Consider the following 26,435-nt stretch of genomic DNA (forward strand, 5'->3'; position numbering starts at 1 on the left):
GTTGAGAGAAGTAAGCTTTAGTGTCTTCATGCCATGCCAGGCAGCCTCAACAATTAGTGAGGAAACTGTTCCTTTATATGAAGCAGGACTAGAAGGACTTGGAGGATTTTTATTTCCCTAAACCTATGGTGAGTCCAAGTTACTAGAACCTCGTCAGAATGAGATGTTCATATCTGAAGGTCTCAGGCAAGGCAGAGGGAGCTCCAGGTAGATCCTGAACTATGGACCTTAGACTTGACTGTGCAGCAAAGGTACAACCACCTGGCATGTGACCCAATGGGCATCTGGGCTAGTGATGTTCAGTGGTAGGGAAGTGCTGTCTGTATATAGAGCTTCCATTATGTGCCCTCTGTAAAAGATACAGATAAGGAGAGAAATTTGAAATGATGCAATTTATTTTCAGTGTCACAATCAACGTTTGTGTGAGATAAGACATATGAGTTCATTTTATTTCCCCACTTGGTCTAAATTCTCATGTGTTCCTAGCTTCTTTCTGCATTGGTGTGATGCTAGTACTTACAACTTTTGGCCCTTATTTCTCTGATAGTGCTCCAAAATATTAGACATATACTTAATCTTTTGCTCAGAGGTAACTTTAAAACACACACACACACACACACACACACACACACACACACAACCTCCTGCAATCTCTATTAAATCTGAAAGAAAAAAATGGGCTTTGTTGGGACTTGAGAGATGCCTCAGTTTTCAACATAGAGTCTTTTTAAAGAAGTTTAAGAAATAATTCTGCCCTTGTAAAATTTTCACTTTATGAGTGGACTTTAGAAGCATAAGAATAACACAACTACATTTATTTTGCAAGATAGACATTGGTTGTCTCTAACCAACATATCTTTCCTTCATCCGGGCTGTTATTTTTTTTTTTCTCTGTTATTGGACTGGAAAGTTCCCCTAATGACCCAGTCATTGCTGAACTTTTGCGTGAGACACTAGCCTGGGAATTGAGGAGATTGTAGGAGATGTTACAACCATTCTCTGACTGTTCCTCATCTGTAAAATAAGGAGAAAAATCACCTGGGAAATGATTGAATCAGACAACAGAACCATACCTTAAATCTACTGCATTGGAATATCAGAGAGGTCAATAGTCTGTATTTTAAAAATTTCTCCAGCAAGTGCTTGAGGATGATTGGATCAGTTACTTTTAAGGATCTTTTCCAGCTAGATCATACTAAGGTTCAAGGTCATACTTATTCTCTTCAGTGTGGGAGAGGACCTACCAAATGAGAACTCAAAGAGTAAATTCCCCTTCTCAACCAATAACCAGCCTTCCAATGAAGGATTAGGAGCCTTGCAGGGCTGCCCTTGTCTAGAAAGTTCCAGAGTGGTCACCAAAGCCTTCCTACTGATGAGTTCTTTCTTCACCTCCATAATCCCTTTTGACATGAGTAAATAATGAGTTTGATGATATCTAAATATAACATGTAACCTCAGCTCACATGAAATATCCATGGGAGTTCTAGTCAGTCTTCTGTGATTCCCTTTACATAGTGGGAGCCTGTTTCTCTCTTTTGAAAATATTTTCATATATTTCCTATGTCCTGTAATCATTGTCTCTGGATATGTGCTTGGATGCATCCATGAGTGAGATGTATTTGATAAATTAGTAAAAATCATCAGCATATACAACTGAATCATTATTTGAGTAATTATTGTAGTCAGATTGTAAAAGAAAGACAACAGGTTTATCTTTCCGATCTTGTGGAATTATTTTGTTCCTGAAAAACCTTTGGAGAATAAAGTACTGTATCACATGAAGAAAATTAGTTCTCCCTGGGCATGAGAGCACCATTTAGCATGGCTGCAAGAGATGATTTTCTATTGGTATCTTGTTTTCCTTGATGGGAGCCTGTTTACAGCACCCACTTGTGGATCGGTCCCTAGATATGCAGATACATGTCACCCACAATGTTTCCAGAATCTCTTGCCACTAACAAAATTAACCTTCTTCAAGGAACTGGTACCACCATGCTTAAGTTTGTTGCTGAAAATACAACCACCTTAACATCTTCTGCTGTCCGGAATTTTACTCTGAAAACAATTAGAGCATGATGGGCTATGTGTTTGACAGTCCAAATTGAGCTACAAATGACCTGACTGTGTTTCAGCTAAGCACAGGGCAGCTTAGGAATGTATTAAGTTGAGTAATCATCTCATGTGTTTTTCCCCTGGGTTCAGTGACATCTACAAAGTTCATTTTTTAAAGAAGTTTTTCTCTTTACAAATTTAAACTCAAGGGAAATAGGATCCATATGTTCCTGATTCATTTGCACTAACTCATCAAAATGTTCTTTTCTTTATAAGTTATTGGATGTCTACAGAGGATTTTGACTGCTTTTTTATAAGTTCTTTTAAGCCTTTCTGTCTAGAGGCAGGAAATGGCCATTTGCCAGCAGGGAATGCCCCCCCCCCCCAAATTGTCATGTTCTGTTCAGGAGGCAAAGGAAAAAGAAAATTCATATTCCCTACTTTCTAAGTACAGTCAGCAAATGGTTTTCTTTAGAGGGCGGGGATAAATGTATACTCTGGAATGTATTTGTAGATTTATGGAAGATGTAATTAAAGAGATTCCATAAGGGGGCTGCAGCAGGAATGGGATTTAAGTTGCCCCCTCACCAATACCTTACCCGTGAATCTCTTAGAGCAGTTGGTTTACCCAGCAGCATAGAGCCTTGAACTAAGGGAAATGTGAAACATTTATAGTGCACATAGCAGAGGTTATAGGTGTGTGTGTGTGTGTTTTATAGACAGAGATTGATTTATTCAAACTCTATTCTACACCACATTTTGTACTTCTACTACTTCTACATACTGAATTCAACAGAGCTACTGTTGAGGATCAGAAATCATGGGGCATACTGCCCCATGTATGAAAGCTAACGTCTCTTTGGCCTATCCTATGGAGATATTGAGTGCTTCCTTTCGGTCAGTGCCTCACTTGGATGACCTCACTTAATTAATATGATAATCCCATGCAGTAGTCATTGTAATTATTCCCATTTTGTGAGTAAGGACAATGAGACTTAGAAATATTAAGTAAATAAAGTTTTAAAGACCACACAGCAAATAAATGGCAGAATTGGAACTTTAACTCAGGATTCCAAGTTCATAATCATGATCTTCAAAAGTGACCTGTATTTATACCCTAATAATGCAAATAGACTACTATATCAGAGATATCTTTCCAGTGCTTACAAATCACATGATAGCCTAATTCTGATTTCTTTGGCCCTGATACCATGGTATCTTCTATGCTGTTGCTCACGTGACTTATGTAGAGTTGCTTGTTAACTTTTCTGTGAAACCAAGGTATTTATGAATCCAAGTTTGGATTTTCTTTTGTTTTTGTTTTCTTGACCCCAGAACAGTGTCAGGCCCAAAGTCATCACAAGTTGGGTGAGAGAGTTAACAGATCGGACTTTTATTAGCTGACCTGCTTGTCTTATAGTCTCCTAAGACTTCCATGTGATTACAGGTAGAGCTGAACAACCTGTTGGTTCAGATCAACCATTTCTGAACCCTGGATATTGCCATGGACTAATTTGCTAAGTCTTACCAAATGATAAACAAGTTCAGAAACATTTGAAATCTCCCTGAGGGTAGGTAAGCCCTGATATGGCTCTAGTTCTCAGGGATCCCTGTCTTTGTTCGGAGCACATGCTTCTTGAGATGACAGATTCCTTTACTCCTATCATGTCTGTTCAAATATTGCATCTCCAGGGGTGCCTGGGTGGCTCAGTGGGTTAGAGCCTCTGCCTTCGGCTCGGGTCATGATCCCAGGGTCCTGGGATCCAGCCCCGCGTCAGGCTCTCTGCTCAGCAGGAAGCCTGCTTCCCCTCTCTCTCTGCCTGCCTCTCTGCCTACTTGTGTTCTCCATCTCAAATAAATAAATAAAATCTTTAAAAAAAAATATTGCATCTCCAATGAATTCTTTCCTCCCTTCTCCGTGTAGACATGTAAGTATCACTGCTTTCAATGTGGTGTGGATGTACCTATCAGCTTTCCCACTGTCTCAAGCAAGGACAAGGAATGTGTAACTTCACCCAGATGTGTGTGTTTAATTCATGGGGCCAGGAAGGTAGAAAGCCTTAAGAAGAAGGTATTGACTGAATTAATGTTTGACATTGTTTCTTACAATGACGGAGCTGAGCATGCATGAAGCCAGTACATCTGTCTCATACAGACCGTTTTAGTGTTAAATGTTAAACATGCTAAATAGGTCATTATCTGTATTTCAGTAGATTTCAAATTAAGATTCAAGCCCTGAGCTCCATCCCCAACCCCAAATAAACGCAGGGACTAGAAACCAGCCTTAGCCTGCAGAGTTCCAGCCAGGTCCCAGATGTGACCGAGGACTGGGGGAGATTCTACCATACTCCTTCCTCTATGTATGGATGGACGGCAGTATGTTGGGGTTAGGCAGCTGTCAGGTATTGTCTAAAATGGAAAACTTATTCTGGGAACAAACTAGAGACAGTGAATATTCCTAGAAGTTCATCTTACCTGTTGATCTGTGGCTGGTCTGTACAATGCTTAACTTCTGCCTACCTGGCATTTTCTTTCCTTGCAGAGGCTCCAGTAATTTTAAACATAAGGGAGACTTGGTCTTTAGGTAACCACATGATTTTTTTTTTTTTTTCAAATCAATCTACCTTTATTTACTTATTTTTAAAGATTTATTTATTTATTTTAGAGAGAGAGGAAACACAAGCAGGGGGAGGGGCAGAGAGAGAGGAAAAGAGAAATAATTCTCAGGCAGACTCCCCGCTGGATCCCAGGACCCTGAGATCATGACCTGAGGTGAAATCAAGAGTTGGACAGTTAACCGACGGAGTCACTGAGGCACCCCTCAATCTATGTTTAAATTATTTTTTTTAACTTCCCTGATGGCATCAATATTTCCACTTCCTCTTCTAAAGTCTGAGACTAACATTTTTAAAGTGTTTTGTATTTCCACACATAATCCGTTTCAGAAAGGAAAAGATGTTCTTCAGAGAAATTTGGTCATGTGGATTCATGTGCAATTCTTTCAAGAGCATCTCAGTCTTGATTAATTTATTTAATACATAATCAGTAGTTGGTATGTCTCAGCACTGTTGATACAAAGATGGTCAATGGGTAATTCTCTTCCTTACACTCTGTTGGAAGAAACAAAATGCAAAGTTACCACATGATAAAGTAGTGAATGCCAGGACAAATGTTGCCTAGAGCACTGTGTTCAGTAGGTAGAGGAAACAGGGAAGACCCTGGGCACTTCCTGATTTAAATGGACAAGTACACTGGAGCCTGTAAGCTCCTCCCCGGGCTTCCATTCCCCTGGGAGTAGAATCCAAATGCCTCTCCTACAAGCTGGACTCTTGACTGGTGGTCACAAAGTCTTAAGACATCTCAGGGAGTTTGTGAACTAGGGGAAAGGAAATAGTTATCTTCATTAAACTTCAGTTGCAATTTAGTACTTCCATGACAACTATAGCCACAAACTACAGTGGTATCAACAGTTCTTGTGACCTTGTCATCTGGAAAAATTACAGATATTTCCTGTCACCCTGGAGCTGTGGAGATCACAATAACACTACTGATGCTCATTGTAATTTCAAATCATCATTAGATCGTGTCTTAATGTGTCAGTAAAGAAACACACACATTACCATAGCACACACTGATTCCATGTAATTGTTATCTCAACAAGTCATTTCCTTAATAATCTTTTGTACTTTCATTTATTTAAAATCCTGATACAGGGATGCCTGGGTGGCTCAGTTGGTTAAGTGGCTGCCTTCGGCTCAGCTCATTATCCCAGCGTCCTGGGATCGAGTCCCACATCGGGCTCCTTGCTCAGCAGGGAGCCTACTTCTCCCTCTGCCTCTGCCTGCCACTCTGTCTGCCTGTGCTCACTCGCTCTCTCTCTTTCTCTGACAAATAAATAAATAAAATCTAAATAAAATAAAATAAAATCCTGATACATATTCTAAGAAGGATCTAGAGGCTCCGCTCAGCTGCCAAATGGGTCCATGACAGCCAAGAAAGGTCTCTCTGATGGCACCCATACTGTTACTCCCTTGCTCGCTACCCTCCAGTCTCACTGACCCTTTCTTTGAACCCACCCAGCATGCTCACGCCTCAGGCCACCACGACCTAGGTGCAGAGATGGCAAACGAGTGTTTATTGCAAACAGCCTGACAGCCACATAGGCGGTATCCGTTGGCCTTCCTGCCCTCCTGTGACTCATTAGCAGAGATAAAGCAAGCTCAGTGTGACTATTTTTAAAGCGTAGAAAATACAGTTTTTGAAGAATTCATTCATCCTAACAGATACACCTGAAAAATGCTAATGGAGCAGGTTGCTTAGCTGTAGCTTCTCATCTGACTCAGCTGCCTTCTTTACCCAGAAAAGATGGGCAGACATTATTTGCATAATGTACATGTACAAACTGGTGACAGACATTCTTTCTACAGACACCCACGATAAAATGAGACTCTCAGGAAAACTTGTATCACACAATTCCCGGTGCCCGGAGAACAAGCTTTATGAGGGGGAAAAAGGTAATGGGTTCATTGCTGCCAGAATGCAGTGTCTTGACACACCGTTTGAGATGTCTGAATCTGACATTTAATAGCTGAGATGATAGTCGCCAAATACTTCTGGAGGTCAAATTCATGCAGAGTTCCTGAAAAGGTGAGAAATCGCTGAGATCTGTAATGACAAAGCTGATGAGAAGATTGATAAAATGGTGGTGGCGACAGGAAGAGCCTCCAAAATGGCTTGCAAATGATTTATCCCCGTGACAGTGAAGCCAGCTGACAATAGTAGAGCGCTAATTAAATACCAACCACTGGGAAAATACCGTAAATTTCTTTCAGCTCCGTGTTGGCAATTTCGTACTTCTAAGCAGAGGCCAAGATATGTTCCAATAATTCCTCTTTTTTAGACCTAAGTGCTATGTGCTCCCATTCCTTTTCTCCTTTTCCTCCATCTCTAGCATGTTTGATTTGAAAACAAAATGAAACAAAACAAAATACGAGGGAAGAAGAAAGCAGAGAAAGGACCGGAAGCAAGAGAAAGAAGGAGAGTTGGCAGGAGGAAAGAAGCTTCTAGGTGTTCTCGTAACATTGTATGAGAAATATATCCATTCCTTTCTACTTTGTGGCTAATTAGGATAATGTAATAGCTACCATTTATTAAGAACCTATCACAAGCTTGGCACTAAAGTGCTTTATATGGAATAAGAGTTAGCATTTATTATTTACCATGTGCCAGACATCGTGCTAAGTAAGTGTAATCCTCACCACCACCCTGTCAGAGTGTGGGGAATTTTCCCCCATTTTTTTTAAAATAAGGAAACTGAGGCAGGTAGAAAGTTATTTGAAATATGTTTTGAAATATGTTGTCTCATTTTAGTGAGTATGAGGTTTTCCACGAAATTTTTGAAAGGCCTTTCATGTGGAAGCAGTTTCTATGTATTATAGTTTGCTAAGAAATACAATTAACACAATTTCAGGAAAACCCTTGAGTACATAAATATTGAATTCAAATTAGTTCTTAGCTCTAGTTTAGGAAAGAGAAAGAGATGGAGGCTTACCCCTAAAATCAGTGACGTGCCAAATGACCTTGGTTTGGAAGGCAATTGAAATGGGCTGGAAGAATGAAGCATTCCGTACTTAGAGAAGCTTGATCTTCCTTTCTCTTCTTTCTGGTTTGCACTAGATTGGAGAGGGACACTCTTAGAGGCAGGGATTAAAGACTGTGGGGATGTGGAATAAAAATGAGGTCAATATTCACAATAGTTCCATTATCTGAACCTCTACCTAATTGCCCAGGGCTGACCTGCAAAGGCTTTTGAGGCAAAGTTGACGAGAAGCCTGGAAATGTGTACAATGCAGAGGAGGCCATTCTGTTGGAGTTAGGTGAAGTGATAATTCAGAAAGAAGCATCCCACTCCATTAAAAAAAAAAAAAAAGATTTCATTTATGTATTTGTCAGAGACAGAGACAGCAAACAAGCAGGGGGAACAGCATATAAAATGAGAAGCATGTTCTCCCTTGAGCGAGGAGCCCAATGCGGAACTCGATCCCAGGACCCTGGGATCATGACCTGAGGTGAATGCAGATGCTTAATTGACTGAGCCACCCAGGCATCCCCCAATCCATTCTGTCAATTGAAATGAGGACTGAAAAAAGCTTACAATGGTAGAATGATTAGTGACATAGAGGCAAATGTGGCTTTAAACAGCTCGTTGGATAGGAATGATCTATTTTGTTAGTTAACATAGATTACATTTAGTGGTATAAAGAAGTTTTATGTGTAAAACCCAAAGCGGGGAAGGGGGTAAATCAAGTCCCATATGAATCTCGGGAGAGGAACCTATCTTGTAATTTTGTGAAGTGTTTAGATTGGAGGAAATAGCCACAGAAAGTAGGCATGGTGTGGAGACCTTTTCCAACATGTTAGAATGATACTTTCTGGAGTGTGCCTGAGTGCCCACGGTCTGAAGTTAATATGATAATAACTGCATGAGCAAACTATTTATCCCCTTTTGTCTTTTTTGACACCCAGGCTGATAACAGTAACAATGCCTAGCAGCATCCTGTGTGCCAAGGCAAATTAACCTAAATATCTTCCCTATTCCTAAGATTTAAAGTCACTTGGGAGTGTCAAGATATCCCTCTCATAAGAAAGACCCCCAGGTTCCATGACAGTTGAGACTGTGCAAAGTGAGAACAGATTCAACAGAGGAACTGAAAGGTCTCATTGGGCCTACCACATTCTACGTCTCTCTATGGCACTTTTGGAAATCAGGTGGTCACCTCCCACATTACATACCCTTAAAAAAAAACTAAAGACATGTGTTCAAAAAGATCAAACCAGGGCTTAGATAATGTCTGATCAAAGTTCTTTCTTTTTGGTTTCTTGAATCAAATACCCTGGCCTGGATCTTAACAATATCCATTTTCCCGTCTTCCCCTAGCTCTTGATGATGGGATTAGAAGACTTGCCATGGGCCAAACATAGATCTCGTTGGAGTTCATCGTGCTGAAGCCACAGCCCCCAAATTCAGACAGCCTTTCCTTCTGTTCCTCATCAGATACATTTAATAGCAAGTGGGTGTATAAACCACAGGGAAGGGACAGTAAGAACAAATATATAATTAGACATGTTTCCCAGCTGTGTGCTTTGTAGATAGGCCTGTGGATTTTTCTCCTGGGTGACTTGCCCTAATTGCATGAGCAGCTTCCCCAGCAGAGAACAGGGCTGAATTTGATCCACAAACTTGAAGTTCGAGGTGAGGAATTGTGCATCTGCAAGAACAGTTATAACTATAATTAAGAGTGGGTTGTTTTCATTTCTTCTTCTTCTTTTTTTTTTTTTCAGTTTGCTTCTTGTTTCTCAGTGAGCATCACAGGGATTTCCATTAATAATATAGACATTCTGGAGATGTAGAATTAGGAACTGGTTGACTGTAGTTAATTGGCATATTATTGTATTCCCATAAATTCTGTCTGGGACTGCTGTGAGTAGATTTGCAGCTGCTAGGAAGAAATAAAATATACAGCCCTTTACAATGAAGTTGTTTTAAGCTTGAAGCTTTTTGTCTTAGTGACTTTGGAGCTGGGTAAGTATTAACCTGAGGATTTTATTTTGGAGAATGCTAAAGTAATGGGCCCAAGAATTTCTGGTAAATTTCTATAAACTGTTGTTGGAGCTAGAGGACAGAGAATTTTGAATTGTATAAAAATGAGAATGACCGTAGGACACACATTCACTTTCTGCTACTTTTTGGGTAGTCCATCCACATCATTACATTCTCTAAACAAATCAAAATTATTGATGAAAAAAAAAAAACCCAACAGTATACATAATTAGGATATGCTAATGGCAGGATTTTAAAGAAACTAACAAAGCTCAAAATAAACAGCATTCTCATTTTACAAACAGTGATAACAATGATTAAATGGAGATTTTCTTTGGAGTGCTATCTACACTGAATTTTAAGTGAAGGTAGAAGGAGCCAAGTAATTTTCCATGCAATTCATTAGGTATGGTTTTATTTGGCAATGGCTTTGGGCCATGGGCCTCTTAGTGTAAAAAAAATGGGGGTCAGAAGGTTTACCAACTGGAGGCCTTTGGCAAGTTGCTGAAGATCTCTGAGTACTAGTCTGTCTGGGGAAGTACTCATCTGGGAGGAAGATTATGTGCAACTGACAAGGGGGTTGAGAAGAGCCAGGACTCAGGTGAGGCAAGCAGGGTGTCTAAGATGTGCTGTTTAAGGAACAACTCTCAGGTACCAACTCTGCAACTGGATGATTCAAAGGGTGAACAACTCCTTAAATTCTACACCCTAGGTGCCTCCCTCACCTCATTCTAGTCCTGGTACTTTTAAAGAGATAGTATGCAGAAAACCCTGTCACAGTGCCTGGATCATACTGAGGCTTAAAAAATGTTTTCCCATTTATCCTGTGTGCCTTATGAGGTCTCTTTTGAGAAGCACCGAAGGGACAGCATGTGAGTGTGCTTGTGACATGCTATGCAAGTGTTAGCTGTGCTAAATCACTATTGTGGTTAGGGCTTGTATTGCTATTATCATTTGCAAAGACGTGTGTGTGGGTACGTAGGATGTATATATACAATAGATATTCTAGTTGGTGAGAGAGTTTAAATGAGATAATGCATTTTATTTTTATTTATTTTTTTTAAATTTTTTTATTTTAATAAACATATAATGTATTTTTATCCCCAGGGGTACAGGTCTGTGAATCGCTAGGTTTACACATTTCACAGCACTCATCATAGCCCATACCCTCCCCAATGTCCATTTCCCTCCACCACCCTCTCCCGTCCCCCCTCCCCCCCACAACCCTCAGTCTGTTTCTTGAGATTGAGTCTTTTATGGTTTGTCTCCCTCCCAATCCCATCTTTTCATTTTTTCTTTTGAGATAATGCATTTTAATTAACATGTCGAGGATAATTTATTTCTAAAGATATTTATTTATTTATTTATTTATTTATGTAAGAGAGCAAGAGGGAGAGAGGAGCAGAGGGAGGGGAAGGGGAAGAGGAGAAAGAGAATCTCACGCTGACTCCCCACTGAGTATGGAGCCCAATATGGGGCTGGATCTAAGGACCATGAGGTCATGACCTGAGTTGAATCCAAGAGTCAATTGCTTAACCCATTGAGTCATATGGGTGCCCTGAGGATAACTCTTTATGGTAGGTTTGGAATTATTTCTGAGTAGAAATTAAGGATGAACTCAGTAGGGATGGTATTCTCTTGCTTTGTTTAATTCATCTACAAGCCTAGCACCATGAGCATATAATCACTTTGTACCAGAAAATAGGTGTGATTGGGAAAAAAAAAAAAATCAGGACTGAACATAGTTCTTGACTCGAAGAGTATAGTCTGTGTTCTGGAGACTGGTGGATGGAGGGGGAAATATTCGGACAGTCACAGTTGAACCTGGGGAAGGTGGGTGAGCAGGTGATTGACAGGACTACATTCTTACCACCCAAACATAGATTCATCTGGATGAGAGTCATAATAAAAATCAACCATCTATGGCAATCTCTGAGTTGGCCTTAAGCACTCTTTGAAGGATTATTAAAGAACTGCCTAACTTCATATGAATTAAAAGCTAAATTTATTCAGAGCAAAGAAAGATTTTTGCTGAGGGTAGGACATTGCCTAGTGTTTCATCACAAGAGTGGTGGCAGATAATTTGGGTCAGGTTCAAACATAATGTACTTTTCAAAAAGTAGATCTGCAAGGAAAAGCTGAATTCCTAGAGTCATCTTAGCTTTGGTAATTTAATTTTTTATTCTGAACTTGCAGTCAAGTTCAGTGGCTCAAGGATGCTATTGGAAGAGACATGTCTGGGTCAGACAAACATTGGATTTGGGGCACATTTGGCTGTTTTCTTCCTTTGTGCAGGCAGAGTTGTTTTCTCACTGCGTTTCTGTGTACCAGCAGGAAAGAAAGCTGTGCACACATTTGTGTCTGTGTTATTCAGAACTCATCCCAGGCTGTGCTGCTGTCGTTAGCACATTGGAAAAGCAGGGAGCTTTTGATGAGTCACTAATAACTGGTTTCTTGGGACTGCTTACTTACCATATACAAGCAAAGTGAGATTTCTGCTGTGGTTTAGAATTGATTGAAGAGTGAAAACCTACTCATGTCTCTGTAAGGTACCATGGGTAAGAGTTATCTTCATTCTTTCTCCATGGAGAGGTGGTTTCCATATGTGATGAATGGATAGATGATAGATAGATAACATTGAAACTCTAGAACAATAGTAGCTAACATGTACTGAGCAGTTGTGACGTGCCGAGCCCTACTCCAGGCTCTTTATCCCAGCATTTTGCAGATCTAGAAACTGAGGCATGGCTAAGTAACAAGCTCAAGCTAGTTAATATCACTTCAGGATATTCTGAAACCAGCAGCCTTGGCCTAGGCTCACACTCCTCCTGTTCCACTAACTTTGAAATCCTCTGCATGTGTGCGCATGCGTGTTTGCTTTTGAAGAACATTGAAAGATTCTACCTTGAATAGAAGGTGTTTGTATTGAGGCCATTCCTTTCTTTGTTGAGTATATAAGGTGAGAGCAGCAGAGAGAAAAAATTGCCAGGTTTTCCAGACTCTCAGATTTGATGCTTCTGCCTGGGAAAGACTTGTAAATCAGGTCTCTGAAACTCCAGCCTTTCCAGGGACCCAGACAGGCCACCTGTGTAAGAGAAGTAGGCTAGGCGGTGTCTCCACTGAACTTCAAGAGCCCCTTTGACTTGGTTCCAGATACTCACCACCTTAAAGGATTAACCAAGGTGACCTCACTGTCTAATTTTTCTGAAGAAGACAGATATTGAGTTTTTTTTTAAATCAATTTTACAAATATTAAAAACTAATTTTAAAAACTTAAAAAAAAAACCCACAAACACAAACCAATCCAAACATATCTATGGGCCAGATATGGTTCATGGGCTATCATTCTGAGATAATCCCTGTTCTGGGTGAATAATGGGTCAGTTACAACAGATTTTTGTTTCTTGTTCTTCATTTAAGGAGGAAGGGGAATTATCACCTATGGGAAATCCCAGGACAGGGGATTGTCTAATAGAAGGACATATTTACTCTCTAGTGCTCAGTTATAGCTCTGCATGCTTTCTACTGAAGGCGGGTTATCTCTTTTCACTGTATAATATGGTAGGCACTAGTTACAAATGATTACTTAAGTTAAAATTAATTCAGTAAAATGAAAAGTCCATTTACTCATTTTTACCAACCACATTTCAACCACTCAATAACCTCATGTGGCTACTGGCTACCATATTGGACAGAGTAGAATAAGAACATTTCCATCATTGCAGAAAGTTCTGTTGAACACTCTTCTCCAGATTCTTGGACTGGCAGCTCAGGCTATGTTGAGACTAAGCAATGTAAGAGGATACGCACATGAAAAAACTTGTAAAAGTGAGTAGCCTGTTTTCTCAGAAATTTCTTTCCTGGTTTAGTTACCTATGTGATTGGAATTCTCACCATAGGAATACTGCCTTGAATGGTGACATAATAATTTTTCCTGGGATGCAGTGCTAGTCAGTGCCATCAAGTCATTGCAGTGATACTTACATTAAAGTCACCTGAGGATATTTTTAAAAATTTAAGTATTTGTGTTCTACTTTCTACCTACTTTGCCAGTACTTACAGAGAGTTGGGCTTAGCCATATTTGATCCTTAGGATGTCCCTCTTTGATCCGGACAGAGTCCTTTGGGTTAACACTACTTCATTAGTGCAAACCAAGTTTGCCAGTCTGTTCCTGCCTTGGGAATAAGGTAGTCCCTTCCTTATCCACGGGGAATATGTTCCAAGACCCCCAGGGGATGCTTGAAACTGCAGATATTGCCAAACCCTATAAATACTATATTTTTCCTCACACATACATACCCACCTCTGATAAAGTTTAATTTGTGAATTAAGCACAGTAAGAGATTAACAACTATAATAAATAAAACAATTATGATAATATACTGTAATGAAATTTATGTGAATGTTTTCTTTCTCAAAATATTTTATACTGTACTTACCCTTCTTGTGATGATACCTATGTGATGAGATGAAGTGAAGTGAATGACATAGGCATTGTGATGTGGTGTTGGACTACTAATGACCTTCTGATGATACATCAGGAGGATCATCTATTTCTTGACCATGGTTGACTGCAGATAACTGAAACCACAGCAAAACCATGGATAAGAGGGACCACTATACTCAAAGGCCTCAGTCATAATCAAATGATATCTTGACTACAGTCTGCTTATATTTATTTGAACTTCTGCACCACAAAATTCCTTGGTGGCCATTTATGTTGTTACCTTAGTAGAGCGAATTCCAGAAAATCTAACAGTACTGCTCTACCTCAATAGAAAGACAGCTTTTTTTTTTTTTTTCCTCCCCAAGACTGACAGATCTTTCATTCACATTTACATGGTCAGGTTTTCTGCTGTTCACAACTCTGTGGAGATGCCCTAAAGTTAACTCTGCCCTTTGAATTTTTAATGCCGCTGGGACATGCATTACATTGAAACCACAGGTGCTAGATAGGAAATAGCTATTAATGGAGCACAATTGGAAAAGGGTCTATCTCCAACCATGGACCTCAATGTGTACTTCTCAGTCCCTTCCAGGAAGCCACAGGTCTCTTAAAAATGGGATCTGGGGAGACCTGTTTAACCTCCCAGTGTTCAAGATGCTGGGTTACATTAACATGGTTTTAGTATCAGGTGGTCTTATCACTCTGCACCGGGAAAAGAACATGGTTTAGAACAAAAAGACTCCAGATAAGGACACATCAGGTGACAGGCTACAGGTAATGAGAGGGACCAGGCAGCAGTAGGCAAGAGAAACCTAGAGAGAAAAGCTAGTGAGTGCAGCTAGGAGCATACTGAGGTTGACTCTTAACGGCCTGGCCTGTGACACCAGAGAAGGATCATGTGTAGGTCTCATTGATGACCACAAGATGACCAACAGCCCCTATAAAGTCACATCAATTTCCTGATAAGTTGACTCAAAGCAGGCCCATAACACCATCAGTAGTTTTGTTTGTTTGTTTGCTTTTTTACCATCAGTAGTTCTCACTTGCTATAATGCCTCCCAAACTTTGTTGCACATTAGAAAAACCTGGGGAATTCTAAAAATCCCAGATGCTCAGGTTGTCCCATACCAACTAAATCAGAACGCTTAGGTATGGGAGCCAAGCATCAGTATTTTTAAAGATCCTTGGTGATTCCAATGTTCATCAAAGACTAGAACCACTGATTTAACACCAAAGCATCACTGGAAAATGACTGTTGTTGAGATCTTTGGCTGTTGCTAACAAGGCTCAGAGCTACTAACTATGGTTCATGCCCTGTAATTCTATTTATTTTTTTTTTTTCTTTTATGGCCATCCAGTGGGCTCCCTCTGCATGCAGGACAGAATCCAAGTCTGCCCTTCCCTTTGTACTCTGTTGGAAAATTGAATGCTTCTCTGGATGTGGAAAGGCAGAACAGGTCTGTTTGAGTGACTGCTGTCCCTAAATCAGAGGAACTCCAGTTTCTATAATGGGGCATCCAGAGGATGCTTAACTTCTCTCCGCCTGGGTATCTCCATCTGTTATTGGTCATGAGTATTCAAGGACATAATGGAGTAGTTCCCAAACATTTTGTGCAGAATTTCTTGAAGAGCCTATTTAGGATATACAAACCTCATCTTGGAGACCTTGATTCAGTGGGAAATAGTGCCATCATGGATCAATAACATTTAACATCCGCCCTAGCTGTTTCCAATGCTGCCCAATATCTGAGAACCACTGAAGTTACTTTATTTACGAAGCATTGAGACTGATGTAGGTGTTACTACCTTTCCTGTCCCTCAATTCCTGTGCATATTCTTTTCTTTCCATCTAGTTGAGAGTTACTTGTGCTCTAAGACGGAATTAACCAATTCTAGGGAGATGTATAAAATAACCCCTCATCTCACAAGTCTGTGAATTAGCTTTCCAAAGATATTCTTCAGTGGATGTTCTGTGCATTTCAAATAGTCAATTCTTTGAGTCCCATTTGCTGACGAATAGCCTTGCACATGAGTACTTCAAAGAGTGGTGGAGGCTTGTCTCTTATGAACTATACTAGTTATATCATGGCTACATGACCTGGTATTTCCTCATGGCTGTTTTGAATTATGGCTTATTTCCTCATCTTGTGGGTCTTTCCTTGTCTGTATTCACCAAAGTAGTTGAACTATGCTCTGACTTTGCATCATCTCATAGTATTATGAGCAGGTTGTGCTCACAACTCCAACAGATAGGTCTGGTCTCAGATATATTCCTGTATGTTTTTTCTCTCTGAGACCAGAAACTGTGAGGGTCTCTACTGTCCCCAGACCACTTGAGTAGAGTCAGCCTCTTTGGTCATAGGTATCTGGCATGGCACTTCCTGATACTGGCCATTTAGCTACTATGACTGCCTTGGGCTCTCTGTTCCTCCAAAAGTATCTCAATGTTGGGCCATATCCAGGTGCCTCACTGTCACCGCATGAAGATGGAATGTTTTGACACTGAGGAAGAAACAAACTCTCATTACCTCTTATACTTTGCCTTTAGACCATTCATGATAGTTACAATTCTATATTCGATTGGTTCTTTTCACTAGAATCCCACTAAGAGTCTCAGGGGGCAGGGCCCATGTATGTGATTGCCATTTTATCTCTTGCATCTAGCAGAGTTCCTATCATAGAGTGGGCAGCCAACAGCTATTAGATGAACTTAGGCCCTGGGTAGAATAATTTTCCTTAATAACAGCATCCAGTGTGGGCAAAACATCATTCCCAACAAGAAAAATGACATAGCTCAAAGAAGCAATTTCCATCATCTGCAGGCTTATGAGGTATCATGGTGTGATTCAAACCCAAATGGTCCCCTATTCTTTTACAGTAATGTACCCAAAGCAATCCATTGCAGAACTGCCAACACAAGTAAGATCAACCCAACTTGTATGTTCTAATTCATCTAGCATTAAAGTGTTCTTTTCACTATCAACACTAACTAACTGGTGAAACTTTGTGTGAAAACACTCTGGCAAGAAGTCAATGATAATCAACTCATATTTAAGAGCAGTTTGGGTAGGCCAATTATCCTTTTATCGTCCCTATTTGTATCATGGCCATTTAACTTCCCATTATATAAATCTAAATCTCCCTTGTTTACACAGTAATCTAGATAACTATATACTACATATAGGGGGTTCAGGAGCACTCAGGGGTCCCACTTGACATCTGGTTGCTGCAGGTGAGCATCATACTCAAGGAGAAGAGTATAGGTTAATGAGTTAATGAGTGATGATGGCAAGTAAAATGGACTAATGAAGAAGGAAGATTTTTTTTTTTATTTAAATGTTCAAAAAGGGGTAATAGAGGGGTTTTTTGGTTTGTTTGTTTTTTTTTAAAGAAAAGGCAAGGTAATCAATATAAACTACTCAAAGTTTAGAATGTTGGTTTTGTGTCTATCCTTAGAGTGTCTGTCCTAGAGGACAGTAGTAAGATTTCTTTCATAAGCATTTCAGAATATCAGATGCCGAAGTGGATACCAAAAATAGTGTATCATTTGCCCCTTGACCATAAGCTAAGCAAAAAAAAAAAAAAAAAAAAAAAAAAAAAAGTATCTAATATCTTTTGGATATTGGATTTTGTATTTTGGACCAAAAGATATATAACCTCGCACAACAATTAGATGGCAATCCAAAATAGCATATAATTTGGCACCACCAAAATTAGCAGATATGTAACATAAGCCCTAAAGAGATAAGAGAAGGAAGGAAATATTTAGGGTAAATTTTTCAGGAAGGGGGCTCTAAGGAGAGAGTGAGAAAAACTGACAGAAAGAATTGGATACACAGGAGTAGAAGGGCGGCCATTTGAGTAGGAGGGGGGAGCAGGGGAGTTCTGGAGTGTGGAATGAGCAAAGAAGCAAGAATGATCAAATGTTTATAGAACAGTAATAATTCTGACTTGGCTGGTTATCACTGAGAAAAGGTGGGTCGACAGGTCTCCACTAATTGCATATGATGGTACAGAAAATGATTCTACCAACTTGACTTAGTAGGAAAAAAATACATAGTCAGAAATTAGTAAACCATATTGGAGGAGTGGAGCTCTGCTTGTGGTAGTTGACCTGTGTGTGTCTGTGTGTGTGTGTATGTGTGTGTTTGACAAGGCTTCATTGATCTGGTTTTTAAAGAATGCCCTCCTCCTCCCTTACAAGTATATACACCCCTCCCCCAAATCTCTGTCAAAGAAAGTGACCTTCTCAGATAGCAAATAGAAAAGAATATTTAGTTAAGGAAACATGGGTACCTCCCAAATAATCAACTTTTTGTAAGCATAGTTCATTCATCCTCTGTTTCATAACATATTTACAAGCAAGTATCTTACCACATATTGGAAATCACAAAGAGATGACTTTGTGGTAATGGTTGTGGTGGGAAAATGCCAAAATATTATGTAAAATAAAACCTTTAAGGGGAAAAAATCTTACTATCTCAGCTTCCCATTCCCTTGTCTGCACTTGTAGCTTCAAGCTGTTAGGACTGTACCAACAATTCCATGTGTTCCTCAGAGAAAATAAAATGAGCCCACTAGATATCAGTAAATATTTCTAAGTGTTTGGTTTCCATGTGTCTTAAAGTGTGAATTTTTGACTAAAGATTTTATTCAAGAAAAAGGCTCCTCATTCATTTTTCTACAATAATATTAGTAAAGCTTAGTTAATGATATTCAACTGTCTGTCCTACTCAGCATCATAATGCAATTGTATGAAATAAACTGAAAGGAAATTTCATTTCACACAGCCTTAGAAAGCATCATTGCTGAATGTTTGATGGAGAAAATTAGTTAAAAATGGGTTAAGTGTGTATGTTCACTATTTAATAGCCAGTGGGTTCGGCTAAATCTACTTCCATTTTAACCACCCAACATCAGATTCCCGAGTTGTTACAGCCATTTTTCTCGCTTTATCATTTAACCAGTAACACCTCACTCTTCTTCTTCTTAAACCTCACTTTGCCCATGCTGCTCTTTGAGTTTCATTAGTGTATGGCTCAGAATCCTCTAAGGTCATTACCAACATCCACAGTTCTTCCCTGCAGCCTATTCACACCATTTAGCAAATACCTCTCCAGTGGTTTTCCAAAAGCAAAACCCAGGACTTGAGATCTCCAAAATATGAAATGAGGAAAGGGGTTTGAAAGCCAAATGGCACAGCTGCTCTGGAAATGCATGTTTCCATCTTGCTTTTTCCTTTTCCCCTCAGTGTCTTCTTTTTTTTTTTTCTCTATTATCTCCGTAGTGCTTGACGAATTATATCCTTTGCTCATTTAGTTTGCTTTTTACCTACATAGTCCCAGTAGAAAAGAAAGGATATGAATTTTGATGGTCACCTAGGAGGCTCCATTTGTTAAGAATCAGACTTGGTATGGGCTCAGGTCATGATCACATGGGTCATGAGTTTGAGCCCCATGTTGGGCTCCACATTCAGTGCATTCTTCTTGGGATTCTCTCTCCCTCCCTCTCTGCCCTGCCACTCTCATGTTTGCTCGTGCTCTCTCTCCAATAAATAAATAAATAAATAAATAAATAATTTTTAAAAAGAATTTTTGATGATTTAGCTCACTCTGTATCTCCAGTACCTAGACTAGAGTCTGGTACACAAAAAGTATTCAATGAATATTTGGAGAATGAATAATATAGAGTAGCAGTTCTCAACTAGGGCAGTTTTGCCTTCTGGGAACATTTGGCAAAGTCTGGAGACATTTTTGATCATTGGGGTTGCAAGAAAGAGTAGTGTTTCTGGCATCCTACATTGTACATACAGAACAACCCCTCACAACAAAGAATTATTTGGCCCTGTCAGTGGTGCTGAGGTTGAGAAATCCTTATGCATAGAATCCTCCAGAGTTCTGACAGGAAAGTTGGCTGCCATCTCCTCTGTGGCTCCCTCAGGTACATCTTCTGGACTGTGTCTTTTTCTGCCTCATCTCCTGACTAAACATTTCTGTTTGCTTTTTGTCATCTAGAAATTGAAATATCCCATTCATTTCATTTTCTATTCCTTCACTGCCATTATAATGTGCTTTCCTGAAGGAGGAGAGGCAAATGCCTGTGCTCAGCTGCCATTTTGAACTTGAAACTCTATTACGCTTATCTTGTTTAAGTGTCATATTTCCTCTGAAGCCTTCAGTATGACTCAAACCAATACATCATTCTCTCTTCTCTAAATTCCTAGAATATTTACCATAAATTTTGTCCATTAGAGCAATGTATTAGATAGAGTGGCTCTCTAACAAAGATGGCCCTATATACAATAGCTTAGAGAAGAGGGAAGTTTATATCTCTCCAATTTAACATCGGGGTCAAAGTCAGTAGGATGGTTCTGCTCCATATGATTATTCAGGTTCAGGCTCCCTCCATCTTGTTATTCTCAGAATGTTGTTGTCAACCAGAAAGGAGAGGATCTGGAAGTAGACATATTTGGGTCTACTCAAAAGGGAGAGGGAGGTAGTCTTGTGAACATTTTCTTTTAAATTGTGATACGTGCTATGTAGGTATGGTGAGTATGTGTACGTGTGTGCATCTGTATAAAATGTTAACAGCAATTTTTGGAAGGTAGGACTGCAAGTGATTTTTCATTTTCATTTTTTTGCTCTTCTATATTTTTGCAGTATTTTACACTGAATATATAATGCCCATAGTTGTATGCTGCTTTAGACATACTCATTTGTTAAGACTTATTATTAAATGGAAACTATATATAAAGATCTGCCAAGGGAATTAAGGAATTGCCAAATGGAAGCTAGGTGGCATTTCTTCTAAACAAGAACGAGAAGAATAAGTCAATAACTGGAAATAATATAAGCATCCCCCTGCCAAAACCAAAAAAAAAAAAAAAAAAAAAAAAAAAAAAGAACCATACTTGGGATTTTAAGTAAATTGAAAATAAAATTATTGTCTCTTCAAATATATCCTTAAACTGTAATGTTTATGTTTATATTTCTTGCCTTTCAAAAAAAAAATCAGGTGTTTGACATTATAGAGTTAAAACTCATAGCTTGACTTATTTTTGCCTTTTGACCAATGATTTTGGCATTTAGCAAATGATAGTTAAGTTTGAGAACTGGGAGAAGAAAAGGGAACACACAGTGTAAAGTGGATGAAACAGAGGAAATAAAGGCAAATTTTGTATTCAGATAGGTGTGAAGATCAGTAACAGGCAGAAGAAATTTGAGGGAGGACAGGGAAATTTATCAAGACAGAAATGAAAGGGCAACAGAAAATAAAGCATATCTTTGAAGAGGAAAAAAATAAGCTGAAGTACCTAGTAATAAATCTGAGTTAATTGGACCTGAAGTTTCATTATTTACCTATTAATCACTGTATTTTGCCTTTCCTTGATCATATGCAGAATTGCCTGTTGCTCCTTTGGCAGATACGAAAGTGAGACTGAGGCTTTAGGTGGAAATACGAAAGCTCATCCCAGGGATACAGTTAAGATCCATAGGATGAAGGGACAGAAAACTTTTGGCTAAAGGTTAAGTGTGTGTTTTACAAATTAATTCTCTGATATTATAAACATGGGATAGTTTCTGGATTTCTTTATATTTAATGTCATAATCTAAGATTACCATAGCATAACTACTAAGAGACTTAAATGGTGTATCTATTTTTATAAAATGCATTTTTCTTATTGAAATATTATTAACCCTTTTATTTTTATATACCTGTGGTGCTCCCTCATTTTTCATGGTTATATAATACTCCATCAAATGAAAAGTTCAGTAAATATACTTCTGACGAGATTAGCCAGATTGGATCTATGTTTATTGGTTCTATGTTTATAGGATCTATCTTTATTGAAGAAAAATTTTACTTGGCACTTGTTATGGACTGAATATTTGTGTCCCTTTAAAATACATATGTTGAACTCTAAGGTGATGGTATTAGGAGGTGGACTTTGATAGTTAATCAGATCATGAGGTTGGACCCTTTATGAATGGTATTGTGCTCTTATACAAGGGACTCCAGAAAGCTCTCTTTCTGTAATATGAGGATACACAAGAAGTCAGCAGGTCTGTAACCTGGTAGAAGGCACTCAGTAGAACCCAACCATGCTGGAACCTTAATCTTAGACTTCCAGCCCCCAGCACTGTGAAAATACATTTCTGTTGTTTATAAGTCACTCAGTCTATGCTGTATTTGTTACAGCAGCCTGAAAAAAGTAAGACAACTCTATTTATTAGTTGATTTATTTACCCCTAGGTTGCTTTTAATAAAGCAAAATCTTTCTGTTTTGGTTGTTGTAGATGATTTACCTAAGTTAAAAAGTAACTTAGTTTTATTTTATGAAAATTGCTAAAGGATTTGTTTATCATTGATGAATTAAAATTTATTTTACTTATTGAGAATGAAAAATAATGTTATTGCCATTTATTGGCAAAAGTGGCAAAGATATATTCAAATGAAATCAATAAGTATATTTGTTGACTATATCTAGATAGGAATGTGAAAATAATCAGTGTTCTAAATAAGAAAACTAGAATATGACATATTCTAGATCCCATTATATTTTGTTATTTCCAGAACTGTCTTAAAGATGACATAGCTGTTAATTCTTTTTCTCTTTTTCACATTTTTCTTCTCCCCCAACTTGTTATAAAAATCTTCAAACAGAAAAATGTTGAAAGAATAGAACAATGAACACCTGTGTAACCTCCAATATTCAATAGCTGTTATATCCTAAGAGAATAAAAACTCCTTTTGTTGTATGAATAGATAATTGGTTAAATAGGAAAAAAAATCCTAAAGACCAATATAATGCAACTTTTTATTTCTTCACTATGTTATTGATATTGGTTTGATATATTGTAATATCTTTGGAGAATCACAACAAAATCTAGATTGGAGAGAATATTGACTCACAGACCTAGATCTAACACAGTGTTTCTTGTGATTGCTCTTTATCTGTTCTTTTCCTCCTTTTTTGTTAAGTCTCCCTTATATTTCTTTCTGCCACATGAATAAAATTTACCCAAAATAATTATTTACTAAAGAATTATCAATTTAAATTGAATATTGGTTGCATGCCAAGATCAATTAATTACAGTCAATAATAAGGAGTCTATTTTTGTGGTCAATTTGCCTTGAGTTACATGGAGTATATTTCATGAATATATATAAATAAAATCCATGTATCCTCCACAAATTCCTTGGAAACAAGTCACCCTGAAAATAAAAGCACTGATATGTATTGAATATTAAATGGTTTTGTTGTTCTCATAGTAGGCTTGCATAAATTTAAGTTAGTATTAATTTACCAGCAAGTAACATTTTAATTAAACATTTTAAAGTAGAGAGTTCTAGGGATGCCAGATAAAACATAGGATTCCCAGTTAAATTTAATTTCAGATGAATAGAAAATAATTATTTTTATATAAGTATATCCTAAATATTACATGGGATATACTTATATTTAAATAATTTTTTGTTACTCATTTGAAATTCAAATTTAACCAGATACATCATGTATTTTTCTTTGTTAAATCTGGCAACTCTAACAGAGCATAACTTGTAAAATGCTAGTTGTCTAGTTTTTTGGTTGATTCTGCGGTGGTTTTTTGTTTTGTTTTACTCTGATTATTAAAAGACTATGTTGCAAGTTTTAGCTACCTGTTTGATATGTTGAAAAAACAAACTTGGCACCTTCACTGAGGAAGATAGCAAAATAAAACTTTAAAAAATTACTCAACCTTATACGCAATTTTAATTTTGTTTTTTGCTCTTCAATTGCAATTTGTTTCCTAAGTACAAATTAATACCTGCTTGGTGAAACAAACAATAAGCACACCTAAAAAACAGAGAAGGCTTACCATCCAACATTTTGCCTTATGTTAAATTTATCACCCTCCATAATCAGCCTCTTTTATGGAGAAAAAAAAAATTGGCCTTGATATTGGGAAATCTTAATTTTAGTGCTGGCTTTGTTCTTATGCTCCACGCAAGTCTGACCCCACCTCCTATGATTCCCTGGTCTCATATGTCAATTAAAGAGGGTTAAAAGATTGTTATCTATAGCCATTTCCAGAAATGAGGTTATAAGTGCCCATGATTTCAGCTTCAATTTCCTGGAAAATAATTATGTGTGGATGGTACTCATGGAGCCTGCTCTCGGTCAACACATTTTTGTTTACTTGTTTTTTAAACTGTGTTGTTTCTATGTCTTCATTTGTCTTTATCCAAGTAGATTTAGTTTTTACCTCTACTGAATATAATGATGTCATTCATGTGAAGAAATAATTCAAAATTAAACCCAAAAGAAATTTCTCAGCAATATTCATATTACGATGCTGGGTGTGCCCTTTAAATGAAGTCAGCATTTCTTCCTACAGATTTTGAGGCATTCTGAAACTTTAATGGTAGAATTAAATGGTATTTTCTTTGTGAAGAACAATCATGGTAACCCTATTGTAGATCAGTCTTTTGAAGAGAATTGCAGAAGTTTAAAAGAAATGTATATGATCACTTCAGGTATTAAGACAGTGCTATGTAGACAGATGCTTTATACAGTAATATATAAACTTATACTTTAGGTAGCCCAATTTTTCTCATTCATATTACTTGGATACTCTACAGTTTTGAAACTTTGGAGTTTTGTTTGTTTGTTTGTTTGTTTTAAAAAAAGAAATGGGGCACCTGGGTTAAATGTCTGACTCTTGGTTTAGGCTCAGGTGATGATCTCAGGGTCCTGAGATTGAGCCCCATATCAGGCTCAACAGTCAGTGGGGAGTCTGCTAGAGATTCTCCCCCTCTCCCTCTGCCCCTCTGCATACTTGCACATTCACACTGTCTCTCTCTTTCTCAATAAATAAATAAATAAATAAGCAAACAAATCTTTTTAAAAAATAAAAGAAAGAAAGAAAAAGAAAATAAACTTTAGAGGTAACCTACCCTACTCTTTTCTTTTTCCTTGAGAAGAAACTCAGCATAGCTCAATAACTGGCTGATGGGAAACTAGTTGGTAAAGGAAAGAAAGGGAGTATGAGACAGGACCTTTGCAGACATTACCCAAAGATTTATGAGAGCCCTGTAAGCTCAGGAAGCCCTAGACTTTCTGCTATAGAAGGATATTAGAAGTGATGGTGTGTTTGTGGGGTCAGAGAAGGAACTGGTCCGCAGTGCAGCTTGGGGGAAGGAATGAGTAGGAGATTTGTCTGGAAGTCACATTTGCATTTGAAGTTCATTATTTCTACTTAAGTTGTTTGATTGTATACCTTGATGACACAGGCATGGCTGCATGATTTTGAAGGATCTGATGGAAATTATGGAGGGTCTAAGTCTTTCCCAAGCCAATTTTTGGCTCTGGGGCTTCCTATGAGGTGGGAGTATATGTTTGTTTGTATGTTTGTTTGTTTGTTTGTTTGTTTCCCAATTGTACCAATGATAACCCTAAGGCCAAAAATCATTTCATCCCTTGTCAGAAGACAGGATTCAAACTCAGGTCTACAGAAGCAGAAAATCTAGATAGCTTTTGCATTTTACCATGCCAATGGAATCAACATGACCTCATCAACTTGGAAGTGTGCCCTGACCTCCAGGACCTTGCATGACTGTGTTTGCTGCATGTAGACACATACTCTTCCAAACATAGTAATTCAAATTACATTTCTTCAAAATCACTCTGAAAAATATGGCTAAAACCATATCTCCATGTACAAATTAATTGGTAGAAGAAAATAAAACATACTAAATCCTATATTACATTAAATAATGTATTATGAGTTATTTATTTATTTTAAAATAACCAGCTTGACCCAATTCCATTGGTTGGTTGTAAAATAGTACAGTATTTGATGGGATTCAGACTTTTTTTTCCCCTGAGAACAGCTCTTCTAAATACATGTATCTAGTTCTCTCTCCCTTACAGGCTTCTTTCTTGACTGTACAAAAGTAATACATGCCATTTTTTTTTTTTAATTTAAAAGTTTGAGGAGTCAAAGGGAGTCTCAAAAGGGTACAAGAGGATGGTAGGCAGGAAGGCTGATATATGTTTACCAATTTCAACCACGTTAGTTAAACTCTTAATATACAAATGTCATAACCAAGGATGTAGCAAAGTCACAAGAGTCAAGAATGTGTTAGAGCCTCAGCTCTATGTCTAATAGGTTTGTGACCTTGGATATATCAGTTTAATTCTCTAAGGTCTGATATGTCTGCGCTCTAAGTATGTTGCTAACTCTAAATTCTGCTGTTCTTTGACTGGTTTTATACAACCAAGTATTTCCATGCCAATATTTTGAAAACTCTGTTCCCAGGAGGTCTTAGGGACAATGTAGAGTCCCTTTAGT

The 26,435-nt window shown here is 38.2% G+C and overlaps 1 protein-coding gene across 5 annotated transcripts in view; it reads left to right on the top strand.

Moving 5' to 3' along the window:
* The window catches only part of MACROD2 (mono-ADP ribosylhydrolase 2), a 1,916,992-nt gene that overhangs the window by 1,444,318 nt on the left and 446,239 nt on the right, over window positions 1-26,435 (top strand). The window lies entirely within an intron of this gene.

The sequence above is a fragment of the Martes martes genome, assembly GCF_963455335.1.
Source record: "Martes martes genome assembly, chromosome: 9".
Classification (NCBI taxonomy): domain Eukaryota; kingdom Metazoa; phylum Chordata; class Mammalia; order Carnivora; family Mustelidae; genus Martes; species Martes martes.